This window comes from Cherax quadricarinatus, chromosome 70 (assembly GCF_038502225.1).
Source record: "Cherax quadricarinatus isolate ZL_2023a chromosome 70, ASM3850222v1, whole genome shotgun sequence".
NCBI lineage: Eukaryota > Metazoa > Arthropoda > Malacostraca > Decapoda > Parastacidae > Cherax > Cherax quadricarinatus.
This window is the reverse complement of record NC_091361.1, coordinates 21,227,969-21,245,290: the sequence shown is the minus strand read 5'-3', so window position 1 is coordinate 21,245,290 and position 17,322 is coordinate 21,227,969. Positions and strand designations below refer to the sequence as shown.

The following is a 17,322-nucleotide window of genomic DNA, read 5'->3' as shown; positions in this document are numbered from 1 at the left end:
CTAGGGGACTGAACATCTACCAAGACTAGGCGACTGAACACCTTCTATGAGGACTAGTGGACTGAACATCTATCAAGACTAGGGGACTGAACACCTTCTATGAGGACTAGGGGACTGAACACCTTCTATGAGGACTTGGGAACTGAACATCTATCAAGACTAGGGGACTGAACACCTTCTATGAGGACTAGGGGACTGAACATCTATCAAGACTAGGGGACTGAACACCTTCTATGAGGACTAGGGGACTGAACATCTATCAAGACTAGGGGACTCAACACCTTCTATGAGGACTAGGGGACTGAACATCTATCAAGACTAGGGGACTGAACACCTTCTATGAGGGCTAGGGGACTGAACATCTATCAAGACTAAAGGGCTGAACACCTTCTATGAGGACTAGGGGACTGAACATCTATCAAGACTAGGGGACTGAACATCTATCAAGACTAGGGGACTGAACATCTATCAAGACTAGGGGAGTGAACACCTACTATCAAGACTAGGGGACTGAACATCTGTCAAGACTAGGGGACTGAAAATCTACTATCAAGACTAGGGGACTGAACATCTATCAAGACTAGGGGACTGAACACCTTTTATGAGGACTAGGGGACTGAACATCTGTCAAGACTAGGGGACTGAACACCTACTGTCAAGACTAGAGGACTGAACATCTGTCAAGACTAGGGGACTGAACACCTACTATCAACACTATGGGACTGAACACCTACTATCAACACTAGGGGATTGAACACCATCTATGAGGACTAGGGGACTGAACATCTATCAAGACTAGAGGGCTGAACACCTTCTATGAGGACTAGGGGACTGAACATCTATCAAGACTAGAGGGCTGAACACCTTCTATGAGGACTAGGGGACTGAACATCTATCAAGACTAGGGGACTGAACACCTTCTATGAGGACTAGGGGACTGAACATCTATCAAGACTAAGGGACTGAACACCTTCTATGAGGACTAGGGGACTGAACATCTATCAAGACTAGGGGACTGAACACCTTCTATGAGGACTAGGGGACTGAACATCTATCAAGACTAGGGGACTGAACACCTTCTATGAGGACTAGGGGACTGAACACCTTCTATGAGGACTAGGGGACTGAGCATCTATCAAGACTAGGGGACTGAACACCTTCTATGAGGACTAGGGGACTGAACATCAATCAAGACTAGGGGACTTAACATCTATCAAGACTAGGGGACTGAACTCCTTCTATGGGGACTAGGGGGCTGACCATCTATCAAGACTAGGGGACTGAACACCTACTATCAAGACTAGGGGACTGAACATTTGTCAAGACTAGGGGACTGAACACCTTCTATGAGGACTAGGGGACTGAACATCTATCAAGACTAGGGGACTGAACACCTTCTATGAAGACTAGGGGACTGAACATCTATCAAGACTAGGGGACTGAACACCTTTTATGAGGATTAGAGGACTGAACACCTTCTGTGAGGACTAGGGGACTGAACACCTTCTATGAGGACTAGGGGACTGAACATCTATCAAGACTAGGGGACTGAACACCTTCTATGAGGACTAGGGGACTGAACATCTATCAAGACTAGGGGACTGAACACCTACTATCAAGACTAGGGGACTGAACATCTGTCAAGACTAGGGGACTGAGCACCTTCTATGAGGACTAGGGGACTGAACATCTATCAAGACTAGGGGACTCAACACCTTCTATGAGGACTAGGGGACTCAACACCTTCTATGAAGACTAGGGGACTCAACACCTTCTATGAGGACTAGGGGACTGAACATCTATCAAGACTAGGGGGCTGAACACCTACTATCAAGACTAGGGGACTGAACATCTGTCAAGACTTGGGGACTGAACACCTACTATCAAGACTAGGGGACTGAACACCTATCAAAACTAGGGGACTGAATTTCTTCTATCAAGACAAGGGGACTGAACACCTTCTATGAGGACTAGGGGACTGAACATCTATCAAGACTAGGGGACTGAACACCTGCTATCAAGACTAGGGGACTGAACATCTGTCAAGACAAGGGGACTGAACACCTTCTATCAAGAATAGGGGACTGAACATCTATCAAGACTAGGCGACTGAACACCTTCTATCAACACTAGGGGACTGAACACCTACTATCAAGACTAGGGGACTGAACATCTATCAAGACTAGGCGACTGAACACCTTCTATCAAGACTAGGGGACTGAACACCTTCTATCAACACTAGGGGACTGAACACCTTCTATCAAGACTAGGGGACTGAACACCTACTATCAAGACTAGGGGACTGAACACCTACTATCAAGACTAGGGGACTGAACATCTACCAACACTAGGGGACTGAACACCTTCTATCAACACTAGGGAACTGAACACCTACTATCAAGACTAGGGGACTGAACACCTATTATCAAGACTAGGGGACTGAACACCTTCTATCAACACTAGGGGACTGAACACCTTCTATCAACACTAGGGGACTGAACACCTGTTATCAAGACTAGGGGACTGAACACCTACTATCAACACTAGGGGACTGAACACCTACTATCAACACTAGGGGACTGAACACCTTCTATCAACACTAGGGGACTGAACACCTGTTATCAACACTAGGGGACTGAACACCTACTATCAACTCTAGGGGACTGAACACCTACTATCAACACTAGGGGAGTGAACACCTACTATCAACACTAGGGGACTGAACACCTACTATCAACACTAGGGGAGTGAACACCTACTGTCAACACTAGGGGACTGAACACCTGTTATCAAGAATAGGGGACTGAACACCTATCAACACTAGGGGACTGAACACCTACTATCAACACTAGGGGAGTGAACACCTACTATCAACACTAGGGGACTGAACACCTACTATCAACACTAGGGGACTGAACACCTACTATCAAGACTAGGGGACTGAACGCCTACTATCAACACTAGGGGACTGAACACCTACTATCAACACTAGGGGACTGAACACCTACTATCAACACTAGGGGACTGAACACCTACTATCAACACTAGGGGCCTGAACACCTACTATCAGCACTAGGGGACTGAACACCTATCAACACTAGGGGAGTGAACACCTACTATCAAGACTAGGGGACTGAACACCTTCTATCAACACTAGGGGACTGAACACCTTCTTTCAACACTAGGGGACTGAACACCTGTTATCAAGACTAGGGGACTGAACACTTACTATCAACACTAGGGGACTGAACACCTACTATCAACACTAGGGGACTGAACACCTTCTATCAACACTAGGGGACTGAACACCTGTTATCAACACTAGGGGACTGAACACCTACTATCAACTCTAGGGGACTGAACACCTACTATCAACACTAGGGGAGTGAACACCTACTATCAACACTAGGGGACTGAACACCTACTATCAACACTAGGGGAGTGAACACCTACTATCAAGACTAGGGGACTGAACACCTTCTATCAACACTAGGGGACTGAACACCTTCTTTCAACACTAGGGGACTGAACACCTGTTATCAAGACTAGGGGACTGAACACCTACTATCAACACTAGGGGACTGAACACCTACTATCAACACTAGGGGACTGAACACCTTCTATCAACACTAGGGGACTGAACACCTGTTATCAACACTAGGGGACTGAACACCTACTATCAACTCTAGGGGACTGAACACCTACTATCAACACTAGGGGAGTGAACACCTATCAACTCTAGGGGACTGAACACCTACTATCAACACTAGGGGATTGAACACCTACTATCAACACTAGGGGACTGAACACCTTCTATCAACACTAGAGGACTGAACACCTGTTATCAACACTAGGGGACTGAACACCTACTATCAACACTAGGGGACTGAACACCTTCTATCAACACTAGGGGACTGAACACCTGTTATCAACACTAGGGGACTGAACACCTACTATCAACTCTAGGGGACTGAACACCTACTATCAACACTAGGGGAGTGAACACCTACTATCAACACTAGGGGACTGAACACCTACTATCAACACTAGGGGAGTGAACACCTACTATCAACACTAGGGGACTGAACAAATATCAACACAAGGGGACTGAACACCTACTATCAACACTAGGGGAGTGAACACCTATCAACACTAGGGGACTGAACACCTACTATCAACACTAGGGGACTGAACACCTACTATCAAGACTAGGGGACTGAACACCTTCTATCAACACTAGGGGACTGAACACCTACTATCAACACTAGGGGACTGAACACCTACTATCAACACTAGGGGACTGAACACCTACTATCAACACTAGGGCACTGAACACCTACTATCAACACTAGGGGACTGAACACCTACTATCAACACTAGGGGACTGAACACCTACTATCAACACTAGGGGACTGAACACCTACTATCAACACTAAGGGACTGAACACCTACTATCAACACTAGGGGACTGAACACCATCTATCAACACTAGGGGACAGAACACCTACTATCAACACTAGGGGACTGAACACCATCTATCAACACTAGGGGACTGAACACCTACTATCAACACTAAGGGACTGAACACCTACTATCAACACTAAGGGACTGAACACCTACTATCAACACTAGGGAACTGAACACCTACTATCAACACTAGGGGACGGATCGCCTACTATCAACACTAAGGGACTGAACACCTACTATCAACACTAGGGGACTGAACACCTACTATCAACACTAGGGGACTGAACACCTACTATCAACACGAGGAGACTGAACACCTTCTATCAACACTAGGGGACTGAGCACCTACTATCAACACTAGGGGACTGAACACCTACTATCAACACTAGGGGACTGAACACCTTCTATCAACACTAGGGGACTGAACAGCTTCTATCAACACTAGGGGACTGAACACCTACTATCAACACTAGGGGACTAAACACCTATCAACACGAGGGGACTGAACACCTACTATCAACACTAAGGGACTGAACACCTACTATCAAGACTAGGGGACTGAACACCTACTATCAACACTAGGGGACTGAACACCTACTATCAAGACTAGGGGACTGAACACCTACTATCAACATTAGGGGACAGAACACCTACTATCAACACTAGGGGACTGAACACCTATCAACACTAGGGGACTGAACACCTATTATCAACACTAGGGGACTGAACACCTACTATCAAGACTAGGGGACTGAACACCTACTATCAATACAAGGGGACTGAACACCTACTATCAACACTAGGGGACTGAACGCCTACTATCAACACTAGGGGACAGAACACCTACTATCAACACTAGGGGACTGAACACCATCAACACTAGGGGACTGAACACCTACTATCAACACTAGGGGACTGAACACCTACTATCAAGACTAGGGGACTGAACACCTACTATCAACACTAGGGGACTGAACATCTACTATCAACACTAGGGGACTGAACACCTACTATCAACACTAGGGGACTGAACGCCTACTATCAACACTAGGGGACAGAACACCTACTATCAACACTAGGGGACAGAACACCTACTATCAACACTAGGGGACTGAACACCTACTATCAACACTAGGGGACTGAACATCTACTATCAACACTAGGGGACTGAACACCTACTATCAACACTAGGGGACAGAACTCCTACTATCAACACTAGGGGACTGAACACCATCAACACAAGGGGACTGAACACCTACTATCAACACTAGGGGACTGAACACCTACTATCAACACTAGGGGACTGAACACATACTATCAACACTAGGGACTGAACATCTATCAACACTAGGGACTAAACATCTATCATCGCTAGGGACTGAACATCTATCAACACTAGGGACTGAACATCTATCAACACTAGGGACTGAACACCTACTATCAACACTAGGGGACTGAACACCTACTATCAACACTAGGGGACTGAACGCCTACTATCAACACTAGGGGACTGAACACCATCAACACTAGGGGACTGAACACCTACTATCAACACTAGGGGAAAGAACACCTACTATCAACACTAGGGGACTGAACACCATCAACACTAGGGGACTGAACACCTACTATCGACACTAGGGGACTGAACGCCTATCAACACTAGGGGACTGAACACCTACTATCAACACTAGGGGACTGAACACCTACTATCAACACTAGGGGACAGAACACCTACTATCAACACTAGGGGACTGAACACCTACTATCAACACTAGGGGACTGAACACCATCTATCAACACTAGGGGACTGAACACCTACTATCAACACTAGGGGACTGAACACCTACGATCAACACTAGGGGACTGAACACCTATCAACACTAGGGGACTGAACACCTCTAAACACTAGGGGACTGAACACCTACGATCAACACTAGGGGACTGAACACCTACTATCAACACTAGGGGACAGAACACCTACTATCAACACTAGGGGACTGAACACCTACTATCAACACTAGGGGACTGAACACCATCTATCAACACTAGGGGACTGAACACCTACTATCAACACTAGGGGACTGAACACCTACTATCAACACTAGGGGACAGAACACCTACTATCAACACTAGGGGACTGAACACCATCAACACTAGGGGACTGAACACCTACTATCAACACTAGAGGACTGAACACCTACTATCAACACTAGGGGACAGAACACCTACTATCAACACTAGGGGACTGAACACCATCAACACTATTGGACTGAACACCTACTATCAACACTAGGGGACTGAACACCTATCAACACTAGGCGACTGAACACCTACTATCATCACTAGGGGACTGAACATCTACTATCAACACTAGGGGACTGAACACCTACTATCAACACTATCGGACTGAACGCCTACTATCAACACTAGGGGACTGAACACCTACTATCAACACTAGGGGACTGAACACCTACTATCAACACTAGGGGACTGAACACCTATCAACACTAGGGGACTGAACACCTACTATCAACACTAGGGGACTGAACACCTACTATCAACACTAGGGGACTGAACACCTACTATCAACACTAAGAGACTGAACACCTACTATCAACACTAGGGGACTGAACACCTACTATCAACACTAGGGGACTGAACACCTACTATCAACACTAGGGGACTGAACACCTACTATCAACACTAGGGGACTGAACACCTACTATCAACACTAGGGGACAGAACACCTACTATCAACACTAGGGGACTGAACACCTACTATCAACACTAGGGGACTGAACACCATCTATCAACACTAGGGGACTGAACACCTACTATCAACACTAGGGGACTGAACACCTACTATCAACACTAGGGGACTGAACACCTATCAATACTAGGGGACTGAACACCTACTATCAACACTAGGGGACTGAACACCTACTATCAACACTAGGGGACAGAACACCTACTATCAACACTAGGGGACTGAACACCTACTATCAACACTAGGGGACTGAACACCTACTATCAACACTAGGGGACTGAACATCTACTATCAAGACTAGGGGACTGAACACCTACTATCAACACTAGGGGACTGAACACCTACTATCAACACTAGGGGACTGAACACCTACTATCAACACTAGGGGACTGAACACCTACTATCAACACTAGGGGACTGAACACCTATCAACACTAGGGGACTGAACACCTACTATCAAGACTAGGGGACTGAACACCATCTATCAACATTAGGGGACTGAACACCATCTATCAACACTAGGGGACTGAACACCTACTATAAACACTAGGGGACTGAACACCTACTATCAACACTAGGGGACTGAACACCTACTATCAACACTAGGGGACTGAACACCTACTATCAACACTAGAGGACTGAACACCTACTATCAACACTAGGGGACTGAACACCATCTATCAACACTAGGGGACTGAACACCATCTATCAACACTAGGGGACTGAACACCTACTATAAACACTAGGAGACTGAACACCTACTATCATCACTACGGGACTGAACACCTACTATCAACACTAGGGGACTGAACACCATCTATCAACACTAGGGGACTGAACACCATCTATCAACACTAGGGGACTGAACACCTACTATAAACACTAGGGGAGTGAACACCATCTATCAACACTAGGGGACTGAACACCATCTATCAACACTAGGGGACTGAACACCTACTATCAACACTAGGGGACTGAACACCTATCAACACTAGGGGACTGAACACCATCTATCAACACTAGGGGACTGAACACCATCTATCAACACTAGGGGACTGAACACCATCTATCAACACTAGGGGACAGAACACCTACTATCAACACTAGGGGACTGAACACCATCTATCAACACTAGGGGACTGAACACCTACTATCAACACTAGGGGACTGAACACCATCTCTCAACACTAGGGGACTGAACACCTATCAACACTAGGGGACTGAACACCATCTATCAACACTAGGGGACTGAACACCATCTATCAACACTAGGGGACTGAACACCTACTATCAACACTAGGGGACTGAACACCATCTATCAACACTAGGGGACAGAACACCTACTATCAACACTAGGGGACTGAACACCATCTATCAACACTAGGGGACTGAACACCATCTATCAACACTAGGGGACAGAACACCTACTATCAACACTAGGGGACTGAACACCATCTATCAACACTAGGGGACAGAACACCTACTATCAACACTAGGGTACTGAACACCATCTATCAACACTAGGGGACTGAACACCATCTATCAACACTAGGGGACAGAACACCTACTATCAACACTAGGGGACTGAACACCATCTATCAACACTAGGGGACTGAACACCATCTATCAACACTAGGGGACTGAACACCTACTATCAACACTAGGGGACTGAACACCATCTATCAACACTAGGGGACTGAACACCTTATAGTTACCTCTCCACTTGTTGCACTGTCTCCACTATAACAATCTTCTCAACATTTGACTACAGAATTCTGCTTCTCAGGCAATATCTTTCTATGTTAAATATTTCTTACTGTTGTTCCTGTGTCTTAATAATTTATATTGTAATTTTCAACAATATATATACTGTATATGTCACTTACATTCATTTAATTATTGTGATTTATTGCTTCTATTTACAATTAATTTTTTTTAACAGCGAAGATAATATATATTCAACCCTGAGTGTAACATTCTGAGTGAAGTATATCTGTTACAGCTGAGTGAAGTATATCTGTTACAACTGAGTGAAGTATATCTGTTACAACTGAGTGAAGTATATCTGTTACAACTGAGTGAAGTATATCTGTTACAACTGAGTGAAGTATATCTGTTACAACTGAGTGAAGTATATCTGTTACAACTGAGTGAAGTATATCTGTTACACCTGAGTGAAGTATATCTGTTACAGCTGAGTGAAGTATATCTGTTACAACTGAGTGAAGTATATCTGTTACACCTGAGTGAAGTATATCTGTTACAGCTGAGTGAAGTATATCTGTTACACCTGAGTGAAGTATATCTGTTACAGCTGAGTGAAGTATATCTGTTACAGGTGAGTGAAGTATATCTGTTACAGGTGAGTGAAGTATATCTGTTACAGCTGAGTGAAGTATATCTGTTACAGGTGAGTGAAGTATATCTGTTACAGGTGAGTGAAGTATATCTGTTACAACTGAGTGAAGTATATCTGTTACAGCTGAGTGAAGTATATCTGTTACAGCTGAGTGAAGTATATCTGTTACAGGTGAGTGAAGTATATCTGTTACAGCTGAGTGAAGTATATCTGTTACAGGTGAGTGAAGTATATCTGTTACAGGGGAGTGAAGTATATCTGTTACAGGTGAGTGAAGTATATCTGTTACAGGTGAGTGAAGTATATCTGTTACAGCTGAGTGAAATATATCTGTTACACCTGAGTGAAGTATATCTGTTACAGCTGAGTGAAGTATATCTGTTACAGCTGAGTGAAGCATATCTGTTACATGTGAGTGAAGTATATCTGTTACACCTGAGTGAAGTATATCTGTTACAGCTGAGTGAAGTATATCTGTTACAGCTGAGTGAAGTATATCTGTTACAGCTGAGTGAAGTATATCTGTTACACCTGAGTGAAGTATATCTGTTACAGCTGAGTGAAGTATATCTGTTACAGCTGAGTGAAGTATATCTGTTACACCTGAGTGAAGTATATCTGTTACAGCTGAGTGAAGTATATCTGTTACAGGTGAGTGAAGTATATCTGTTACAGGTGAGTGAAGTATATCTGTTACACCTGAGTGAAGTATATCTGTTACAGCTGAGTGAAGTATATCTGTTACAGCTGAGTGAAGTATATCTGTTACAGGTGAGTGAAGTATATCTGTTACACCTGAGTGAAGTATATCTGTTACAGGTGAGTAAAGTATATCTGTTACAGGTGAGTGAAGTATATCTGTTACAGCTGAGTGAAGTATATCTGTTACACCTGAGTGAAGTATATCTGTTACAGCTGAGTGAAGTATATCTGTTACAGCTGAGTGAACCATATCTGTTACAGGTGAGTGAAGTATATCTGTTACACCTGAGTGAAGTATATCTGTTACAGCTGAGTGAAGTATATCGGTTACAGCTGAGTGAAGTATATATGTTACAGCTTAGTGAAGTATATCTGTTACAGGTGAGTGAAGTATATCTGTTACACCTGAGTGAAGTATATCTGTTACAGCTGAGTGAAGTATATCTGTTACAGGTGAGTGAAGTATATCTGTTACAGCTGAGTGAAGTATATCTGTTACAGCTGAGTGAAGTATATCTGTTACAGCTGAGTGAAGTATATCTGTTACAGGTGAGGGAAGTATATCTGTTACACCTGAGTGAAGTATATCTGTTACAGCTGAGTGAAGTATATCTGTTACAGCTGAGTGAAGTATATCTGTTACAGCTGAGTGAAGTATATCTGTTACAGGTGAGTGAAGTATATCTGTTACAACTGAGTGAAGTATATCTGTTACAACTGAGTGAAGTGTATGTTACAGCTGAGTGAAGCATATCTGTTACAACTGAGTGAAGTATATCTGTTACAACTGAGTGAAGTATATCTGTTAAAACTGAGTGAGGTATATCTGTTACAGCTGAGTGAAGTATACCTGTTACAGCTGAGTGAACTATATCTGTTACAACTGAGTGAAGTATATCTGTTACAGGTGAGTGAAGTATATCTGTTACAGGTGAGTGAAGTATATCTGTTACAGGTGAGTGAAGTATATCTGTTACAGCTGAGTGAAGTATATCTGTTACAGGTGAGTGAAGTATATCTGTTACAGGTGAGTGAAGTATATATGTTACAACTGAGTGAAGTATATCTGTTACAGCTGAGTGAAGTATATCTGTTACAGCTGAGTGAAGTATATCTGTTACAGGTGAGTGAAGTATATCTGTTACAGCTGAGTGAAGTATATCTGTTACAGGTGAGTGAAGTATATCTGTTACAGGTGAGTGAAGTATATCTGTTACAGGTGAGTGAAGTATATCTGTTACAGCTGAGTGAAGTATATCTGTTACACCTGAGTGAAGTATATCTGTTACAGCTGAGTGAAGTATATCTGTTACAGCTGAGTGAAGCATATCTGTTACAGGTGAGTGAAGTATATCTGTTACACCTGAGTGAAGTATATGTTACAGCTGAGTGAAGTATATCTGTTACAGCTGAGTGAAGTATATCTGTTACAGCTGAGTGAAGTATATCTGTTACAGGTGAGTGAAGTATATCTGTTACACCTGAGTGAAGTATATGTTACAGCTGAGTGAAGTATATATGTTACAGCTGAGTGAAGTATATCTGTTACAGGTGAGTGAAGTATATCTGTTACAGGCGAGTGAAGTATATCTGTTACACCTGAGTGAAGTATATCTGTTACAGGTGAGTGAAATATATCTGTTACACCTGAGTGAAGTATATCTGTTACAGGTGAGTGAAGTATATCTGTTACAGGTGAGTGAAGTATATCTGTTACAGGTGAGTGAAGTATATCTGTTACAGCTGAGTGAAGTATATCTGTTACACCTGAGTGAAGTATATCTGTTACAGCTGAGTGAAGTATATCTGTTACAGCTGAGTGAAGCATATCTGTTACAGGTGAGTGAAGTATATCTGTTACACCTGAGTGAAGTATATCTGTTACAGCTGAGTGAAGTATATCTGTTACAGCTGAGTGAAGTATATCTGTTAAAGCTGAGTGAAGTATATCTGTTACAGGTGAGTGAAGTGTATCTGTTACACCTGAGTGAAGTATATCTGTTACAGCTGAGTGAAGTATATCTGTTACAGGTGAGTGAAGTATATCTGTTACACCTGAGTGAAGTATATCTGTTACAGCTGAGTGAAGTATATCTGTTACAGGTGAGTGAAGTATATCTGTTACAGGTGAGTGAAGTATATCTGTTACACCTGAGTGAAGTATATCTGTTACAGCTGAGTGAAGTATATCTGTTACAGCTGAGTGAAGTATATCTGTTACAGCTGAGTGAAGTATATCTGTTACAGGTGAGTGAAGTATATCTGTTACAACTGAGTGAAGTATATCTGTTACAACTGAGTGAAGTATATCTGTTACAGCTGAGTGAAGTATATCTGTTACAACTGAGTGAAGTATATCTGTTACAACTGAGTGAAGTATATCTGTTAAAACTGAGTGAAGTATATCTGTTACAGCTGAGTGAAGTATACCTGTTACAGCTGAGTGAAGTATATCTGTTACAACTGAGTGAAGTATATCTGTTACAACTGAGTGAAGTATATCTGTTACAACTGAGTGAAGTATATCTGTTACAGCTGAGTGAAGTATATCTGTTACAACTGAGTGAAGTATATCTGTTACAGCTGAGTGAAGTATATCTGTTACAACTGAGTGAAGTATATCTGTTACAGCTGAGTGAAGTATATCTGTTACAGCTGTGTGAAGTATATCTGTTACAGGTGAGTGAAGTATATCTGTTACAGGTGAGTGAAGTATATCTGTTACAGCTGAGTGAAGTATATCTGTTACAGCTGAGTGAAGTATATCTGTTACAGCTGAGTGAAGTATATCTGTTACAGCTGAGTGAAGTATCTGTTACAGCTGAGTGAAGTATATCTGTTACAGGTGAGTGAAGTATATCTGTTACACCTGAGTGAAGTATATATGTTACAGCTGAGTGAAGTATATCTGTTACAGCTGAGTGAAGTATATCTGTTACACCTGAGTGAAGTATATCTGTTACAGCTGAGTGAAGTATATCTGTTACACATGAGTGAAGTATATCTGTTACAGGTGAGTGAAGTATATCTGTTACACCTGAGTGAAGTATATCTGTTACACCTGAGTGAAGTATATCTGTTACAGGTGAGTGAAGTATATCTGTTACACCTGAGTGAAGTATATCTGTTACACCTGAGTGAAGTATATCTGTTACACCTGAGTGAAGTATATCTCTTACAGGTGAGTGAAGTATATCTGTTACATTATTATTATTATAATCAAGGGGGAAGCGCTAAACCCGGTGGATTATACAGCGCCTGGGGGGGGGGATGTGGAAGGCATTCAGGCTTAATTCGGAGAACTGGAGCACAGATCCAATTCCCTAAATCAAGAGCCCCTCACCAACATCAAGGAACCTTCCTTGAGGGGATATCTGTTACAGCTGAGTGAAGTATATCTGTTACAGCTGAGTGAAGTATATCTGTTACAGGTGAGTGAAGTATATCTGTTACAACTGAGTGAAGTATATCTGTTACAGCTGAGTGAAGTATATCTGTTACAGCTGAGTGAAGTATATCTGTTACAGCTGAGTGAAGTATATCTGTTACAGCTGAGTGAAGTATATCTGTTACAGCTGAGTGAAGTATATCTGTTACAGCTGAGTGAAGTATATCTGTTACAGCTGAGTGAAGTATATCTGTTACACGTGAGTGAAGTATATCTGTTACAGGTGAGTGAAGTATATCTGTTACACCTGAGTGAAGTATATCTGTTACACCTGAGTGAAGTATATCTGTTACAGCTGAGTGAAGTATATATGTTACAGCTGAGTGAAGCATATCTGTTACAGGTAAGTGAAGTATATCTGTTACACCTGAGTGAAGTATATCTGTTACAGCTGAGTGAAGTATATCTGTTACAGGTGAGTGAAGTATATCTGTTACAGGTGAGTGAAGTATATCTGTTACAGGTGAGTGAAGTATATCTGTTACAGCTGAGTGAAGTATATCTGTTACAGCTGAGTGAAGTATATCTGTTACAGCTGAGTGAAGTATATCTGTTACAGCTGAGTGAAGTATATCTGTTACAGCTGAGTGAAGTATATCTGTTACAGGTGAGTGAAGTATATCTGTTACAACTGAGTGAAGTATATCTGTTACAGCTGAGTGAAGTATATCTGTTGCAACTGAGTGAAGTATATCTGTTACAACTGAGTGAAGTATATCTGTTACAACTGAGTGAAGTATATCTGTTACAGCTGAGTGAAGTATATCTGTTACAGCTGAGTGAAGTATATATGTTACAACTGAGTGAAGTATATCTGTTACAACTGAGTGAAGTATATCTGTTACAACTGAGTGAAGTATATCTGTTACAGCTGAGTGAAGTATATCTGTTACAACTGAGTGAAGTATATCTGTTACAGCTGAGTGAAGTATATCTGTTACAACTGAGTGAAGTATATCTGTTACAGCTGAGTGAAGTATATCTGTTACAGCTGAGTGAAGTATATCTGTTACAGGTGAGTGAAGTAATCTGTTACAGGTGAGTGAAGTATATCTGTTACAGCTGAGTGAAGTATATCTGTTACAGGTGAGTGAAGTATATCTGTTACAGCTGAGTGAAGTATATCTGTTACAGCTGAGTGAAGTATATCTGTTACAGCTGAGTGAAGTATATCTGTTACAGCTGAGTGAAGTATATCTGTTACAGCTGAGTGAAGTATATCTGTTACAGCTGAGTGAAGTATATCTGTTACAGCTGAGTGAAGTATATCTGTTACAGCTGAGTGAAGTATATATGTTACAGCTGAGTGAAGTATATCTGTTACAGCTGAGTGAAGTATATCTGTTACAGGTGAGTGAAGTATATCTGTTACAACTGAGTGAAGTATATCTGTTACAACTGAGTGAAGTATATCTGTTACAGCTGAGTGAAGTATATCTGTTACAGCTGAGTGAAGTATATATGTTACAGCTGAGTGAAGTATATCTGTTACTGAGTGAAGTATATCTGTTACACCTGAGTGAAGTATATCTGTTACAACTGAGTGAAGTATATCTGTTACAACTGAGTGAAGTATATCTGTTACAGCTGAGTGAAGTATATCTGTTACACCTGAGTGAAGTATATCTGTTACAACTGAGTGAAGTATATCTGTTACAACTGAGTGAAGTATATCTGTTACAGCTGAGTGAAGTATATCTGTTACACCTGAGTGAAGTATATCTGTTACAACTGAGTGAAGTATATCTGTTACAACTGAGTGAAGTATATCTGTTACACCTGAGTGAAGTATATCTGTTACAGCTGAGTGAAGTATATCTGTTACACTGAGTGAAGTATATCTGAGTGAGAAGTATATCTGTTACAGGTGAGTGAAGTATATCTGTTACAACTGAGTGAAGTATATCTGTTACACTGAGTGAAGTATATCTGTTACACCTGAGTGAAGTATATCTGTTACAGCTGAGTGAAGTATCTGTTACAGCTGAGTGAAGTATATCTGTTACAACTGAGTGAAGTATATCTGTTACAACTGAGTGAAGTATATCTGTTAAAGCTGAGTGAAGTATATCTGTTACACCTGAGTGAAGTATATCTGTTACAACTGAGTGAAGTATATCTGTTACAGGTGCGTGAAGTATATCTGTTACACCTGAGTGAAGTATATCTGTTACAACTGAGTGAAGTATATATGTTACACCTGAGTGAAGTATATCTGTTACAGCTGAGTTAAGTATATCTGTTACAGGTGAGTGAAGTATATCTGTTACACCTGAGTGAAGTATATCTGTTACAGATGAGTGAAGTATATCTGTTACAGCTGAGTGAAGTATATCTGTTACAGCTGAGTGAAGTATATCTGTTACACCTGAGTGAAGTATATCTGTTACATCTGTTACAGCTGAGTGAAGTATATCTGTTACAACTGAGTGAAGTATATCTGTTACAGCTGAGTGAAGTATATCTGTTACAGCTGAGTGAAGTATATCTGTTACACCTGAGTGAAGTATACTGAGTGAAGTATATCTGTTACAACTGAGTGAAGTATATCTGTTACAGGTGAGTGAAGTATATCTGTTACAACTGAGTGAAGTATATCTGTTACAACTGAGTGAAGTATATCTGTTACAACTGAGTGAAGTATATCTGTTACAGGTGAGTGAAGTATATCTGTTACAACTGAGTGAAGTATATCTGTTACAGCTGAGTGAAGTATATCTGTTACAACTGAGTGAAGTATATCTGTTACAACTGAGTGAAGTATATCTGTTACAGGTGAGTGAAGTATATCTGTTACAGCTGAGTGAAGTATATATGTTACAACTGAGTGAAGTATATCTGTTACAACTGAGTGAAGTATATCTGTTACAGCTGAGTGAAGTATATCTGTTACAACTGAGTGAAGTATATCTGTTACAACTGAGTGAAGTATATCTGTTACAACTGAGTGAAGTATATCTGTTACAGCTGAGTGAAGTATATCTGTTACAGGTGAGTGAAGTATATCTGTTACAGCTGAGTGAAGTATATCTGTTACAGCTGAGTGAAGTATATCTGTTACAGCTGAGTGAAGTATATCTGTTACAACTGAGTGAAGTATATCTGTTACAGCTGAGTGAAGTATATCTGTTACAGCTGAGTGAAGTATATCTGTTACAGCTGAGTGAAGTATATCTACTACAGCTGAGTGAAGTATATCTGAGTGTATACTGTTACAGGTGAGTGAAGTATATCTGTTACAGCTGAGTGAAGTATATCTGTTACAACTGAGTGAAGTATATCTGTTACAGCTGAGTGAAGTATATCTGTTACAACTGAGTGAAGTATATCTGTTACAGGTGAGTGAAGTATATCTATTACAGCTGAGTGAAGTATATCTGTTACAACTGAGTGAAGTATATCTGTTACAACTGAGTGAAGTATATCTGTTACAGCTGAGTGAAGTATATCTGTTACAGCTGAGTGAAGTATATCTGTTACAGCTGAGTGAAGTATATCTGTTACAGCTGAGTGAAGTATATCTGTTACAGCTGAGTGAAGTATATCTGTTACAACTGAGTGAAGTATATCTGTTACAAC

The 17,322-nt window shown here is 41.6% G+C and overlaps 1 protein-coding gene across 1 annotated transcript in view; it reads left to right on the top strand.

Annotated features, from left to right (window-relative positions):
• LOC128703182 (thyroxine 5-deiodinase-like) overlaps nt 1-17,322 on the top strand; it is a 225,252-nt gene that overhangs the window by 206,403 nt on the left and 1,527 nt on the right. The gene's annotated exons all lie outside the window — the stretch shown is intronic.